The following is a 15,432-nucleotide window of genomic DNA, read 5'->3' as shown; positions in this document are numbered from 1 at the left end:
AGTTAGGGTGGTAAATTTGGCTATAATTATAATATATATGTGAGATAATAGTAAGTGGTCTTGCACTTAACACTGAACACTTAATTAGTTTTATTTTTCAATGAATATTTCCTATTTTGAAAACCACTTCCAAATGTTTTCCTCACTGAACTACGATTGAATAGTTTGTTGTAATAGTTTTGTTTTGTTTGTGTTAACTTCCTAAGCATCTGTTCAATACATTTTAGTAGACAGAACAAAGACATACACAGTACAAACAATCACAGTGAATGAGCAAGAGTACTTCCATGAATTGATTGAAAAGGGTTGTGCTCCTCAAGGTCAACACAGGTATGACCTCATATTTTTTCTATTTCCTTCTGTATTTGCAGTCCTGGATTTATAGGAGGATCAGTAAATTGTAGGTTACAGGCATGAATCTTTAGAAGTTTTTATACTTTAAGGATCACAGAATTCCAAGGTATAAAAAGGACAATGTAATATCACAATAGCAGTTCAGAAAACTACACTAAAAATAGTGCCAGAAAGGCTTCAACGTTTGTATTTCTGACAGAGGAATAAAAACATATGGAAGGAACAAATATGGACACAGGAATCAAGGTCTATTATAATAGGCAGTAAACTACATTAACACATAAAAAGAGGTCCTTCTTAAAAATACAAACAGGGCTATTCGCTAAAGTCCAAATTGCCTCATACTGGATGGGGCAAAAGCATCAGGCTGCACAGTCTTTATTTTAAAGCTTTTAGTCGACATGCTGCAACCTGCTACATGGCAGGTGGGGGCAAAGGGAGGTTTTAAGCCTCCCTTATAATGATATTTATTATGGGATTTTATTGAACCCCCTCATAGACTTTTTGTTTATTTATTTACACTTGATTTACACACAATATATGTACAGTGCTCTCCACTAATATGGACACTGTTTGTAAATATTAGCAAATAAGGTAGTGAAAATTTGTGTTTTTTGTTTAACCCCTTAAGGACTGAGCCAAATGTACCCATTGTGAACAAAACAAAACGTAAACAAAACCTGGCATTTGCGCTATATGTCTGTCCAACAAATTCACCTCTTTCATATTAAATGCACCCCCCTTATTATATATCATTTTATTCAGGGGAAACAGGACTTTCATTTAATATCAAATATTTAGCTATGAAACATAATTTAATATGAAAAAAATGGGAGAAAATAAGAAATGTTGTTATTTCTTTAGTTCTACATGGCCTTTTAACTGTCAATGTCATAATACTGTTTGCTTTTACTGCAATAAAATACACATATTTGTATTCAGCAAAGTCTCACGTGTAAAACAGTACCCCCTATGTACAGGTTTTATGGTTGTTTTGGGAAGTTACAGGGTCAAATATAGCACGTTACATTTGACATTGAAATTCGCCAGATTGGTTACGTTGCCTTTGAGACTGTATAGTAGCCCAGGAATTACATTTACATCCATAATGGCATACCATTTGCAATAGTAGACGACCCAAGGTATTGCAAATGGGGTATGTCCAGTCTTTTTTAGTAGCCATTTGGTCACAAACACTGGCCAAAGTTAGCGTTAGTATTTGTTTGTGTGTGAAAAATGCCAAAAATGCCAATTTTGGCCAGTGTTTGTGACTAAGTGGCTACTAAAAAAGAATGGACATACCCCGTTTGCAATACCTTGGGTTGTCTACTATTGCAAATGGCATGCCATCATAGGGGTAATTTTCATTCTTGGGCTACCATAAGGTCTCAAAGGCAACATAACCAATCTGGCGAATTTTAACGTGAAAAAAATGAAACACAAGCCTTATATTTGACGCTGTAACTTTTAAAAACACCATAAAACCTGTACATGAAGAGTACTGTTGTACTCGGGAGACTTTGCTGAACACAAATATTTGTGTTTCAAAACAGTAAAAAGTATCGCAGCAATAATATCGTCCGTGTAAGTGCTGTTTGTGCGTGAAAAATGCAAAAAACTTCACTTTTACTGGCGATATCATCGTTGTAATACAATTTACTGTTTTGAAACACAAATATTTGTATTCAGCAAAGTCTCCCGAGAAGAACAGTACCTCCCATGTACAGGTTTTACGGTGTCTTGAAAGTTATAGGGTTAAATATAGTGCTAGCAAATTAAATTCCCTCTACTTTCGGCATGGGTTGTCAGGCAGGTCCCGCTAATTGTAATTAATCAAGATACCTAATTATGTAAAAATATTACATAAATATATGTGTAGAATTAATATATGTATATATATATATATATATATATATATATATATACGTATGTGTATATATATGTGTGTGTGTGTGTGTATATATATATATATATATATATATATATATATATATACTTTTTAAAAATGATTTTTATTTATATATAGGTATATATATAGTGATATATACATATATATTTATGTATATAGATATATATATTTGTTCTACGTGTATTTTGATATAAATATATATATTAATATCACAATACAGTTAGAACGAAATAACACACATCTATATATTTTTAAATTATTTATTTTAAATTATTTTATTTTATTTTATTTTTTTATGTATTTACATTGTTTTGTATTATATATAACAATAATTATATATATATATGTAATCAGTATCAGTCTACGTGTAGTTTGATATTAATATATATAATTATATATATATATATATATATATATATTAATAGTAAAATACACCTAGACAATTTATGTGTGTATGTATATGTGTATATATATACTTAGATCATATATATATATATATATATATATATATATATATATATATATATATATATATATATATATATATATATATATATATATATATATATATAACATATATCTATATATATGATCTAAGTATATATTTATTTATTTTTTACACTTATTTTAACATTATTTTATTTGATTTCCAGCCAGCAGGGGGACTAGCTGTCATTACAGGTAGTCCCCCTGCTGGCAATGCCTCAGCCAGCTAACCCAGCCATGTGATTGTGAGGTCCTCGCAAGGACCTCACTCTCAAATGGCCGGTGGGGCCCCCAGGAGGACGGTGACAGCTTTAACCCCTTAAGACCGGAGTGCGTACTATAACGCCCGGCGGCGTTTAGAGCGGCTTAAAATAGGACGTAATAGTGTGCCCTCCGGTCTTAAGGGGTCAAAGCTGTCACCTCCCTCCATCCAAAATTAGTATTTCATAAAGAAAAAAATAGAGATTACTCAGAAAGGACAATAGTTTAAGTAGCCAGCTATGGGTTCCCACTCAGATCGCACGCTAGTTTTAGCTCATCTTGCATCATACCAAAAAGAACCAGGGCCATTTGCTTACCAGACTGATCCCACCCAAAAGGGAAGTCCAGAACCAAAATGTAGGCCTGCTCTCTCCGCACTAGAGATACTGCAACTCCAGATGATCGTTTCAGCCTTGTATGCCTCGTCAGTAAAATATAGCTGATATCACTCTAGGCAAAGTGGACAAAAGATCAACGTATAGATTACCCTATAGGAATATCTGCTATAGCTCACTCATGAGGCCTAACAAGGCTGAAAAAATCTTCTGGGGTTGCTGTATCTCTTGTGCTAAGAGAGAGTCGGCTTGCATTTTGGATCTGGACAGCCCTTTTGGCAAAGGGCAAATGGCCCTGATTCTTTTTGTAATGGCGCAAGGTTAACTAAAACCAGCTTGTGATCTGAATGGGGACCCACCAAATGTCAGGCAAAAGGATATACAGAGACATAGTATTTTTCCCTCCACTTGATAAAAATAGCAGAATCAAGCCATTTTATAGACTGTTATGGGTAAAAAGGCTCTTTCTATGGAGGATCCTGTGATCTCACTGGATCCTCCATAGACCTAACTGTTACATAGTTACATAATTGCATAGGCTGAAAAGAGACACGTGTCCATCAAGTTCAGTCTTCCTCATATTTGTTTTTGCTGTTGATCTAAAAGAAGGCAAAATACCCCAGTTTGAAGCACTTCCAATTTTGCAACGAACTAGGAAAAAAATTCCCTCAACCCCAGAATGGCAGTCAGATTAATCCTTGAATTAAGAAGCATTTACCCTACATTGAAAAATTATATCCTTGAATATTATGTTTTTGCAATTATGCATCTAGTTGCTGTTTAACCCCTTAAGGACCAAACTTCTGGAATAAAAGGGAATTATGACGTGTCAGACATGTCATGTGTCCTTAAGGGGTTAAACATCTGTACGGACTCTGATAAAACCACTTCTTAAGGCAGAGAATTCCATATCCTTATTGTTCTTGCCTTAGATAAAATCTTCTTTCTTCTTTCTTCCAGTATAAACGCATGACCTCGTGTTCTATGTAAAGTCCTGTTTGTGAAAAGATTTCTACACAATGGTTTGTATGGGCCAAGAATATATTTGTATAATGTTGTAATATCCCCTCTGAGGTGACTTATTTCTAAACTAAAGAGGTTTAAATTTGTTAACCTTTCTTCAAAGCTAAAATGTTCAATTCCTTTTATTAATTTTGTAACCCTCCTCTGCACTCTTTCTAGTGCCATAATATCCTTCTTTAGAACAGGTGCCCAAAATTGCACAGCATATTTTTATGAGGTCTTACCAGTGATTTATAAAGAGGCAAAATTATCTTCTCATCCCGAGAATTAATGCCCTTTTTCAATACCTTACTGGCCTTAGCCACTGCTGATTGACATTGCACATTGTTGCATAGTTTGTTGTCTATAAAAAGTCCTTCTCGTGTGTGGTTATTTCTAATTCGCTTCTATTAAGGGTACAAGTTGCTTGGGCATTCTTGATGTCGAAGTGCATAACTTTGCATTTTTCTACATTAAATTTCATCTGCCATTTGAGTGCCCAGTCCCCCAGTCTATTTATATCCCTCTGCCGTAAAGTAATATCTTTGTACTCTCTGTACTCTATTTTTAAGCCAATGTTCTAACCAAGAACAAGAATTTTTATCTAGACCGATTTCTTTGAGTTTGAACACTAATCTTTGGTGTGGAACTGTATCAAATGCCTTGGCAAAATCCAAATAGATCACATCACTGCAACACCCTGATCTATACTTCAATTTACTTCTTCGTAGAATGCAATTAAGTTAGTTTGACATGACCTGTGTCACCATACACACACTAAAACCACAACACACACACTGCATTCACCATACACGCACTAAAACCACAACACACACACTGCATTCACCATACACACACTAAAACCACAACACACACACTGCATTCACCATACACACACTAAAACCACAACACAAACATGCAGTGCATTCACCATAAACACACTAAAACCTCAACACAAACACCCACTGCATTCACCATACACACACTAAAACTCCAACACACACAATGCATTCACCATACACACACTAAAACCACAACATAAACACACACTGCATTCACCATACATACACTAAAACTACAACACAAAAACACACTGCATTCACCATAAACACACTAAAACCACAACACAAACACACTACATTCACCATACACACACTAAAACCACAACACACACACTGCATTCACCATACACACACTAAAACCACAACCCACACTGCATTCACCATACAAACACTAAAACCCCAACAAACACACTGTATTCACCATAAACACACTATAACCACAACACACACACTGCATTCACCATGCACACACTAAAACCACAACACACACACTGCATTCACCATACAAACACTAAAACCACAACACAAACACACACTGCATACACACACTAAAACCACAACACACACACTGCATTCACCATACACACACTAAAACCACAACCCACACTGCATTCACCATACAAACACTAAAACCCCAACAAACACACTGTATTCACCATAAACACACTATAACCACAACACACACACTGCATTCACCATACACGCACTAAAACCACAACACACACACTGCATTCACCATACACGCACTAAAACCACAACACACACACTGCATTCACCATACACACACTAAAACCACAACACAAACATGCAGTGCATTCACCATGAACACACTAAAACCTCAACACAAACACCCACTGCATTCACCATACACACACTAAAACTCCAACACACACAATGCATTCACCATACACACACTAAAACCACAACATAAACACACACTGCATTCACCATACATACACTAAAACTACAACACAAAAACACACTGCATTCACCATAAACACACTAAAACCACAACACAAACACACTACATTCACCATACACACACTAAAACCACAACACACACACTGCATTCACCATACACACACTAAAACCACAACCCACACTGCATTCACCATACAAACACTAAAACCCCAACAAACACACTGTATTCACCATAAACACACTATAACCACAACACACACACTGCATTCACCATGCACACACTAAAACCACAACACACACACTGCATTCACCATACAAACACTAAAACCACAACACAAACACACACTGCATACACACACTAAAACCACAACACACACACTGCATTCACCATACACACACTAAAACCACAACCCACACTGCATTCACCATACAAACACTAAAACCCCAACAAACACACTATATTCACCATAAACACACTATAACCACAACACACACACTGCATTCACCATACACGCACTAAAACCACAACACACACACTGCATTCACCATACACACACTAAAACCACAACACACACACTGCATTCACCATACACACACTAAAACCACAACACAAACATGCAGTGCATTCACCATGAACACACTAAAACCTCAACACAAACACCCACTGCATTCACCATACACACACTAAAACTCCAACACACACAATGCATTCACCATACACACACTAAAACCACAACATAAACACACACTGCATTCACCATACATACACTAAAACTACAACACAAAAACACACTGCATTCACCATAAACACACTAAAACCACAACACAAACACACTACATTCACCATACACACACTAAAACCACAACACACACACTGCATTCACCATACACACACTAAAACCACAACCCACACTGCATTCACCATACAAACACTAAAACCCCAACAAACACACTGTATTCACCATAAACACACTATAACCACAACACACACACGGCATTCACCATGCACACACTAAAACCACAACACACACACTGCATTCACCATACAAACACTAAAACCACAACACAAACACACACTGCATACACACACTAAAACCACAACACACACACTGCATTCACCATACACACACTAAAACCACAACCCACACTGCATTCACCATACAAACACTAAAACCCCAACAAACACACTGTATTCACCATAAACACACTATAACCACAACACACACACTGCATTCACCATGCACACACTAAAACCACAACACACACACTGCATTCACCATACACACACTAAAACCACAACACAAACATGCACTGCATTCACCATACACACACTAAAACCACAACACAAACACGCACTGCATTCACCATACACACACTAAAACTACAACACACACACTGCATTCACCATACACACTCTAAAACCACAACACAAACACACACTGCATTCACCATACACACACTAAAACCACAACACAAACACTCTGCATTCACTACACAAACACACACTTTATCTAAAACACACAAAACTACATTCATTATACAAATGTGCAATCTGTAACCATTTTACAAACCACACAGGCCATCCTTGTGGGTGGACTCAGAATGGACCCCCGGGGGCAGACTCGGGGGTGGGCCAAGGGGACCCACACTTTTAATTGTGTCAGGGGCCCCATATATTCTAATGGCAGCCCTGCATGCTGGCAACAGATACAAAATACACCTCCTGCAACAATGCGTATCTAACCATATCAGGATTATTCACTATAGAGAGAATTCAAAGGGAATTTCAAATTCAAGGTAAAAGAGCTGATCAGGAAACATTCTCTTAGTTAGCCATGCTTCAAATTCTAGCACGTTGGCTTTAAATTTAAAATTTACTTTGAATTCACTTTGAATATTGAATTTAGTGAAGAACCCTGTTAATGTGCAGCCTTTCATGGAGAAAAGCTGCACATAGAGATTTCCAAACACCAAGGCCTCTTCAAATCACCAAACTGGTCAGGGTGCTTGGAGCAACCCTTTAAAGCGGCACTGTCATGCCGAACTTACCTTTCCCCAATCAATTCCTCTTCTCTCCCTCTCTCAGGATCTGTTCTTCATTTCTTCCTGTCTGCTCTAGTTTTCTTGAAAACATAAGACAAAATAGGGACTACTTTGTCTCATGGCCAGCAGAGGAGCAAAGTGTGCTTCACTTCCGGTGATCAAAGCAATTTTCCCACAATTCTCACCCTTGATACGTGATCTTGCGATGCTTCCTGTCAGTATTCTCGAACGTCCTGTCACATAGGACGCAATTCGGTAGTTTTGCTGGTGTTCTGTCTAACAAAATGAGAACAGTTCGTCCATTTCACCTTAAAAATAATGAGGGTGAACAATAAAACTAAATCCTTGTAAATAAAAAATAACTTGCCATTTGATGTCTTCTTTTGTATAAAATCTTATTTTTTCAGCCCCCAAAAAGGACAAATAAAAATCCATAATACCTCGTCGAACTTTGAGAAAAAAATAAAAAACCCTAGCAAAAAAAAAAAACAACAAAAAGAAAAAAAAACAGACACTAAAAAAAAGAATCCATCTTCACCCATGGAGGTCACGGCTCACGTCACTGAGCTCTGCAGGGTGGGGAAAGGCTTATAAAGCCTTCCTATGCCCTGCAATTAGGCTCAGAGCACTGTAAATGTCTTTACATTTACCTGTCACAGAACTCTGATTGGTTGGCTTGAAATACAACCAATCAGAATGCTCTGTGTCATTTTACACAGCGTGGGAAAGTTATTTGGAATTTTCCCATTCTGTGTAATTTGACTCAAAACTCTCTGATCAGCGTGTTGTTATGAGTCAAATTACACAGCATGTCTCCCCCCAGGGTAGTTAAGAGATGCCCCACCATTTAGCAAGGGGGAGGGGGAGTATTTTAATTTTTTTTTAACAGTGAGCAGCCACAGGCTGCTCACTTGTTAATAGACATACCCCTTTTTGTAGATAGCTCCCTGATACCGTGGGAATTAGGGAGCTATCTACTAAGCGGCTGCAAGATGCAGCCGCGGCAGAAATAGGGTCGGAGTTTCATTCATTCAAATAAAATTCCGATCCGAACAAAGTCCCAAATTGTATCCTAGCATGAATGAACAAACTGTTCTCATTCTGTTAGGATGAAATTTGGTAGTTTTGCCGGTGTTCTGTCTAAATGACAGGACGTTCGGGAATACTGACAGGAAGCATAGCAAGATCACGAAACAAAGGTGAGAATCGTGGGAAAATTGCTCTGACCACTGGAAACGAAGCACACTTTGCTTCTTGGCTGGTCAGGCATAGGAAACCTCCATAAGACAAAGTAGTCCCTACTTTGTCTTATGTTTTAAAGAAAACTAGAGCAGACAGGAAGTAATGAAGAACATATTCTTACAGAGGGAGAGAAGAGGAATCGATTGGGGAAAGGTAAGTTCAGCATGATAGTGCCGCTTTAACCCCTTAACGCCGTTACAGCGTTCTATTCCGTCCAACATTAAGTGGACTTTAAAGCCATTGCGGTGGCATAGAACGCCGTAACGGCTTTGAGCCCTGGAGCCGCTGGGATACTTAGCTTCCCGGCGCTCCGCTTTGGGAGGACTGCCTGACAGCCCAGGCAGCCCTCCCATGCCAAATCAGGCCCCCGGGGGCCATGTGATCACTCTCAAAGAGCGATCACATGGCCCCCTATAGCTGACCGTGGATCTGCCAGCAGGGGGACTGTCTGAAATGTCAGACAGTCCCCCTGCTGGTGGGAAGTGTAAAAAAATAAAATAAATGTGTGCGCATATATATATATATATATATATATATTATACTTCTTATATAGGTAACGTCATGAGTAGTGTATTTTCATGTTAATATCAGTACATATATTAGTATTAAAATACACTTAGATTGACGTTACATATATATAAGATATATATATATATTATATATATAATACATATATATATTTTATATTTATATATACACGTATAATTACAAGAATAAATAAATAAAATAATAAAATAAATGAATAAAATATTTAAATTTTTTGTAAAAAGAATTATATATACATATGTAATTTCATTCTAACTGTATTTTGTTATTAATAAATATATATTGGTAACAAAATACACTTAGAATGACATTCTTTATATATCTATCTATATATAAAATACAAATAACCGCAAATATATTTATATAGATAAATATATATAATTACATAAATGATTACATAAGTATACACGTAGAATTTAAATACATATATATGTATATATATATTAAAATTCTAAGTGTATATTTAAGTAATCTTTTAGCATAATTATGTGATTTTATTAATTAAAATTTGATTGACATGCCTGACAATTCAGGCAGAAAGTACAGAGAATTTAATTCGCAAGCACTATATTTAACCCTGTAACTTTCCAAGACACCATAAAACCTGTACACGGGGGGTACTGTTTTACTCGGGAGACTTTGCTGAACACAAATATTAGTGTTTCAAAATGATAAATTGTATTACAACAATGATATGTTCAGTAAAAGTGAAGTTTTTTGCATTTTTCATACACAAACTGCACTTTTACTGACGATATTATTGTTGTAATATGTTTTACTGTTTTGAAACACTTATGTTTGTGTTCAGTGAAGTCTCCCAAGTACAACAGTACCCCCTATGAACAGGTTTTATGGTGTTTTGGAAAGAAGAGTCAAATATAAGGCTTGCATTTCATTTTTTTCACATTGAAATTTGCCACTTTGGTAATGTTGCCTTTGAGACCGTATGGTAGCCCAGGAATGAGAACTACCCCCATGATTGCATACCATTTGCAAAACTAGACAACCAAATGTATTGCAAATTATGTATATCCAGTCATTTTTAGCAGCCACTTAGTCACAAACACTGGCCAAATATATATTTTTTGCTTTTTTCACACAAAAACAAATATGAATGCTAACTTTGGCCAGTGTTTGTGACTAAGTGGCTACAAAAAAAGACTGGACATACCCCACTTGCAATACCTTGGGATGTGTACTTTTGCAAATGGTATGCCATTATGGGGGTAATTCTCATTCCTGGGCTACCACACGGTCTCAAAGGTAACATTACTAATCTGGCAAATTTTAAAGTGAATAAAATGAAAAATGGAATGTGCTATATTTGACCCTGTAACTTTCCAAAACACCGTAAAATCTGTTAATGGGGGTACTGTTTTACTCATGAGACTTTGCTGAATACAAATATGTGCATTTTATTGCAGTAAAAGCAAACAGTACCATGACATTTACAGCTAAAATGACAGGTAGAACTACAATTTTATTTTTAAATCTTAATTTCTCACAGTTTTTTTTTATTTTATTCATAATAAGTTATGTTTCATATATGAATAGTTCATGAGAAGTTAAAGCCCTGTTTCTCCTGAACAAAATGATATATAATAAGTGTGGGTGCACTTAATATGAAAGAGGTGAATTATGGTTGAACAGACTTATAGCGCAAATTCCAGTTTTTGTTTACATTTTGTTTTGATCAGAACGTCAAACACAATCACACACACACATGCACGCACGTATGTATATGCAAATTACTTTTAAGTTCAATCAGATTTTGTTTTATTGTAGAACACATTTGTCATTATAGTAGTGATGCTCTAAAACAAATATAATTTTAGAATTTGAAAATTGCATGCTTTGTTTTAATAATCCCAGCACATTAGACCAAATTTTCTAATATGCTTTTGAAAATGCCACACATACGGTGGGTTTTGCTGAAATAAGCTCTGCTCTGTGTGAGACATATAAGTAATCTTCGTGTTTGCTGTAGCATGCAATAGTAAAATAAAAGCATGGTATGAACCAAAAAATGACATTTCTATACAATCTCTAATAGGCTAATAATATACTCAAAGAGATTATATTCAATTTTGTAATGGTACCCGTGTGACTATCACAATCACTACTGCACATAGCCAACAAAATGATCATGCTTCCAATGTGTTTGTTATGAAACATAATGCATCTGTACGTGTAAAACGCAGACAGAAATGCTGTGTTAACAACCTCAAGCAGCTTGCACACAGCAGGTGTTACAGGTTGATAGTCCTACAGTCAAATAGAAAACCAGAAGGTCTGAATTTTATTAAACTGCAAAGGAGTTACATTTAAAGTGCACCTATCAGACAAATTTGACATGGCATCACTTTATAGGGAATAAAACATCATCTGTACATTGTGCTAGAGAAACTGTACATTTGCAGAAAAGGAAAGCTATTCTTTTATTTAGTTTTCAGTGTGTACATCTATAATGACAGTACAAGGAAAACATATGGATACCACAGTAGGATTGTGCACATCCATATCTCTTTATAATGCAAAGTGTGGTGTGGTGATGCTCTGAAAGTCTCCGAGGCAGCTATTGTGTAGGGGAAATTTAGGTATGAAATATATATATATATTTGAGGTTTTGTGCTAGTCTGCACATTGAGACTGACCTGAATTTGCTGATAATTTGAAATATTGCCAGGGTTATCTCTCTATTCGATTGATACATGCAGGAGTGTGGGATTTAAATTCTAAAAGATTTGAGCATTTCCCCCAAACATAGAAGACTTGGCACCTACTGAATAATGTTAGTTGCCAATAAGGGGTGATTTGTATTATTGGAAAAAGTAGATAAATATTCGGAAGCCTACTTTCACTGTAAACATCACCTTTATCCCACTGTACAGGACACACACTGATATGTAACCATCCCTTATCCACATTTGTTATGGATTGAGAGCCCCTACTGATACCGGAGAAACTGACGGAAGCCAAGCACAGAGAGATGGACACAGGTTTCTTCAGGAAGGAAGAGATTCTTTATTGGATCACCGATCGGGACTCAGAGGGACTAACGTCACCAAAATACAGCAAATTCTGAGCCCCGGACAATAGTGCAGGCTCCTTATATAGGCACATAACTCCTCCCATATTAAGCTCCACCCGCACATTCTCTTAACCAATCAACACAAATAAGAATTAACTTCCTGTTTGACCGCATGGCTTGTCCAGCACAATGGAGGAGGGGGAATACTACATCCTGTATTCTTGCACATGCTCCGTACACTACTGATCGTATCTTGCCTCGTGCAACCAACTGATCGATACGTCAGCATATGCACGTACACATGCCACGTGGTAATCTCGGCCTACTAAATTTATTTTTTACCGAGATTCCACCACATTCCCCCCTTTGATGCCTCTTGATATTTCACAATTACTTGAGGCATCACTTAACCTTGGTTTGCATACAGCGCAAGTTACCTTGAACCAGACCAGACTTATCTTATGATGTGAATCTTTTAACACTCATCTTCCTGCATTGGTTCTCCCTGATCTAGAGCCTTATACTTATAAATCGCCATTATCTGTGCAGCAGCCTTCCTCTCTGCTATATTTCCTATCAGGCTTTGCACAGACCTAACTACTAAGGGTATAAGACACGGCAGGAGTAGACACAACATTAAAATCAGTAGGACTCCACCTACCACTGCCTTAAGCCCTCCAAACCACTCATACCAGCTACCAAACCAACTACTTGGATTATACCCTTTCCATACCTGAGTAGGCACATGCGCTAGTTTAACCATATGGCTAGTAAGCTCAGCTATTGCTTGCCCTTCATCATCTATTTGAAGACAGCAATTGCTCAGGTTAAACTTCCCACATACACCTCCCTCTACTGCCAAAAGGTAATCCAAGGCTAATCTATTTTGGTAGACTGCCGTCCTCATCCTGGTGTTATGCTTCGCTAGAAGATTGAGCGCTTGTGATGTTTCGTTAGTAATAATCTCAACCACCGCCTGTAATCTTATAATTCGGTTGAGCATATAAATAGGGGTTCTGTAACCAAAGGTACCATCCTCAGCCCACGTGGCTGGCCCATAATAATCTATGATACGCTGGGGAGGCCATTCATTATCTTCCCAGGTGCCTATCTCTATGGGTCCCCTTTTCTTCCTATGATTCACATCATACACTTTAACACCTAAAGTCTCACCTGTTTCAATCGGTAACAAGAAGAAGGATGGTTTGAGCATACCCAACACACATGCCCCTTCCCAGTCCTGTGGCAACTCCGAATAGGCTTTCTTACCACAGATCCAGTACAAATTTGCTGGGGCTCTCCAGGTAGATGTGATGGATAGGTCAAACCACACATCCTTTAAATTGGCGTATCTAGCAAACGGGTTAGATGGTTCTGAGACATTTGAAGCCGACCACCAAGTTGTATTCTTTGTATCATCATCATAAGCTTTTTGCCCTAGACAAGTTAATTCTCCTACAGAAGTGTTATACATTATTCCTTTCCTTGCTATGCAAACATAACCTATGATGGAGGTCTTTAATCTCCACTCAGATTTACCTCTAACACTCATATGATAATCGGCTTGTGTAGATATTAGTTGGTCAACTGCCTCAGAACCGGACATTACCTCCTTTGCTTCCCAAGGCCATTGGTCTCCCATGTTAGTACCTCCACACACATAGCAGTTGGTAACATTAAGACTACCGGCAATACTTTCAGCTAAATCAATAAACAGGTTTTTAGCATTATGGGGGATCTTATTATCTATACTCATCTCTTCATAAAAGGAATGGTATACTTGATGAGTTTGGGAGGATACCGTATCAGTCTCTATCCCTATAAACAATAATGTCCCAGGATCTAAACCCGTCCCGTATATCTGAAACCCAAATAAATTGCCATATTTGTCTAAGAACTTATCGGGGTTATTTATAAGTATATGGATGGGATTACATTCCATAGACTTACAATATGGGCTAGTCGGCAACTTAGTCACTATCATGTCTTTGTCTACTGTCTGTCCCCAAGTCGCCCACCCCACACAAGACCAATATGGGCAAAAGTTATAGTCTTTATTTGGGCATCTAGGACTTACATATTTATTTTTACTACTGGGACAAATATATTTATCATTAGACCCATACGTCCTCTCCCATCTAAGATCCCCACATACATTCCACGGCTTTCTACCACTCGATATCGCTTTACACGCATCAAATAGCAGAACACCCGAAGAATGTACGGATTCTAACACCGTCTTATTAATTAGGGTCCCCTGAGGATCTCCATTCCTGAGAGTCAACCAAATTGTACGAGGTTGATACTCCGGACTGAAGCACTTAGGTTCTCCTACTCCTAAATGGCACACACTATAGTCTATATTTAAGTATCTACATCTCGATACATCTCCTTTACACTCGTATTGTGAATGCCAAATTAGGGTTTGGGAAATATGGTTACCTGTTCTCGTAGTCTTAA

Source organism: Pelobates fuscus, chromosome 2 (assembly GCF_036172605.1).
Source record: "Pelobates fuscus isolate aPelFus1 chromosome 2, aPelFus1.pri, whole genome shotgun sequence".
NCBI classification, from domain to species: domain Eukaryota; kingdom Metazoa; phylum Chordata; class Amphibia; order Anura; family Pelobatidae; genus Pelobates; species Pelobates fuscus.
This window is presented reverse-complemented; position numbering follows the sequence as displayed.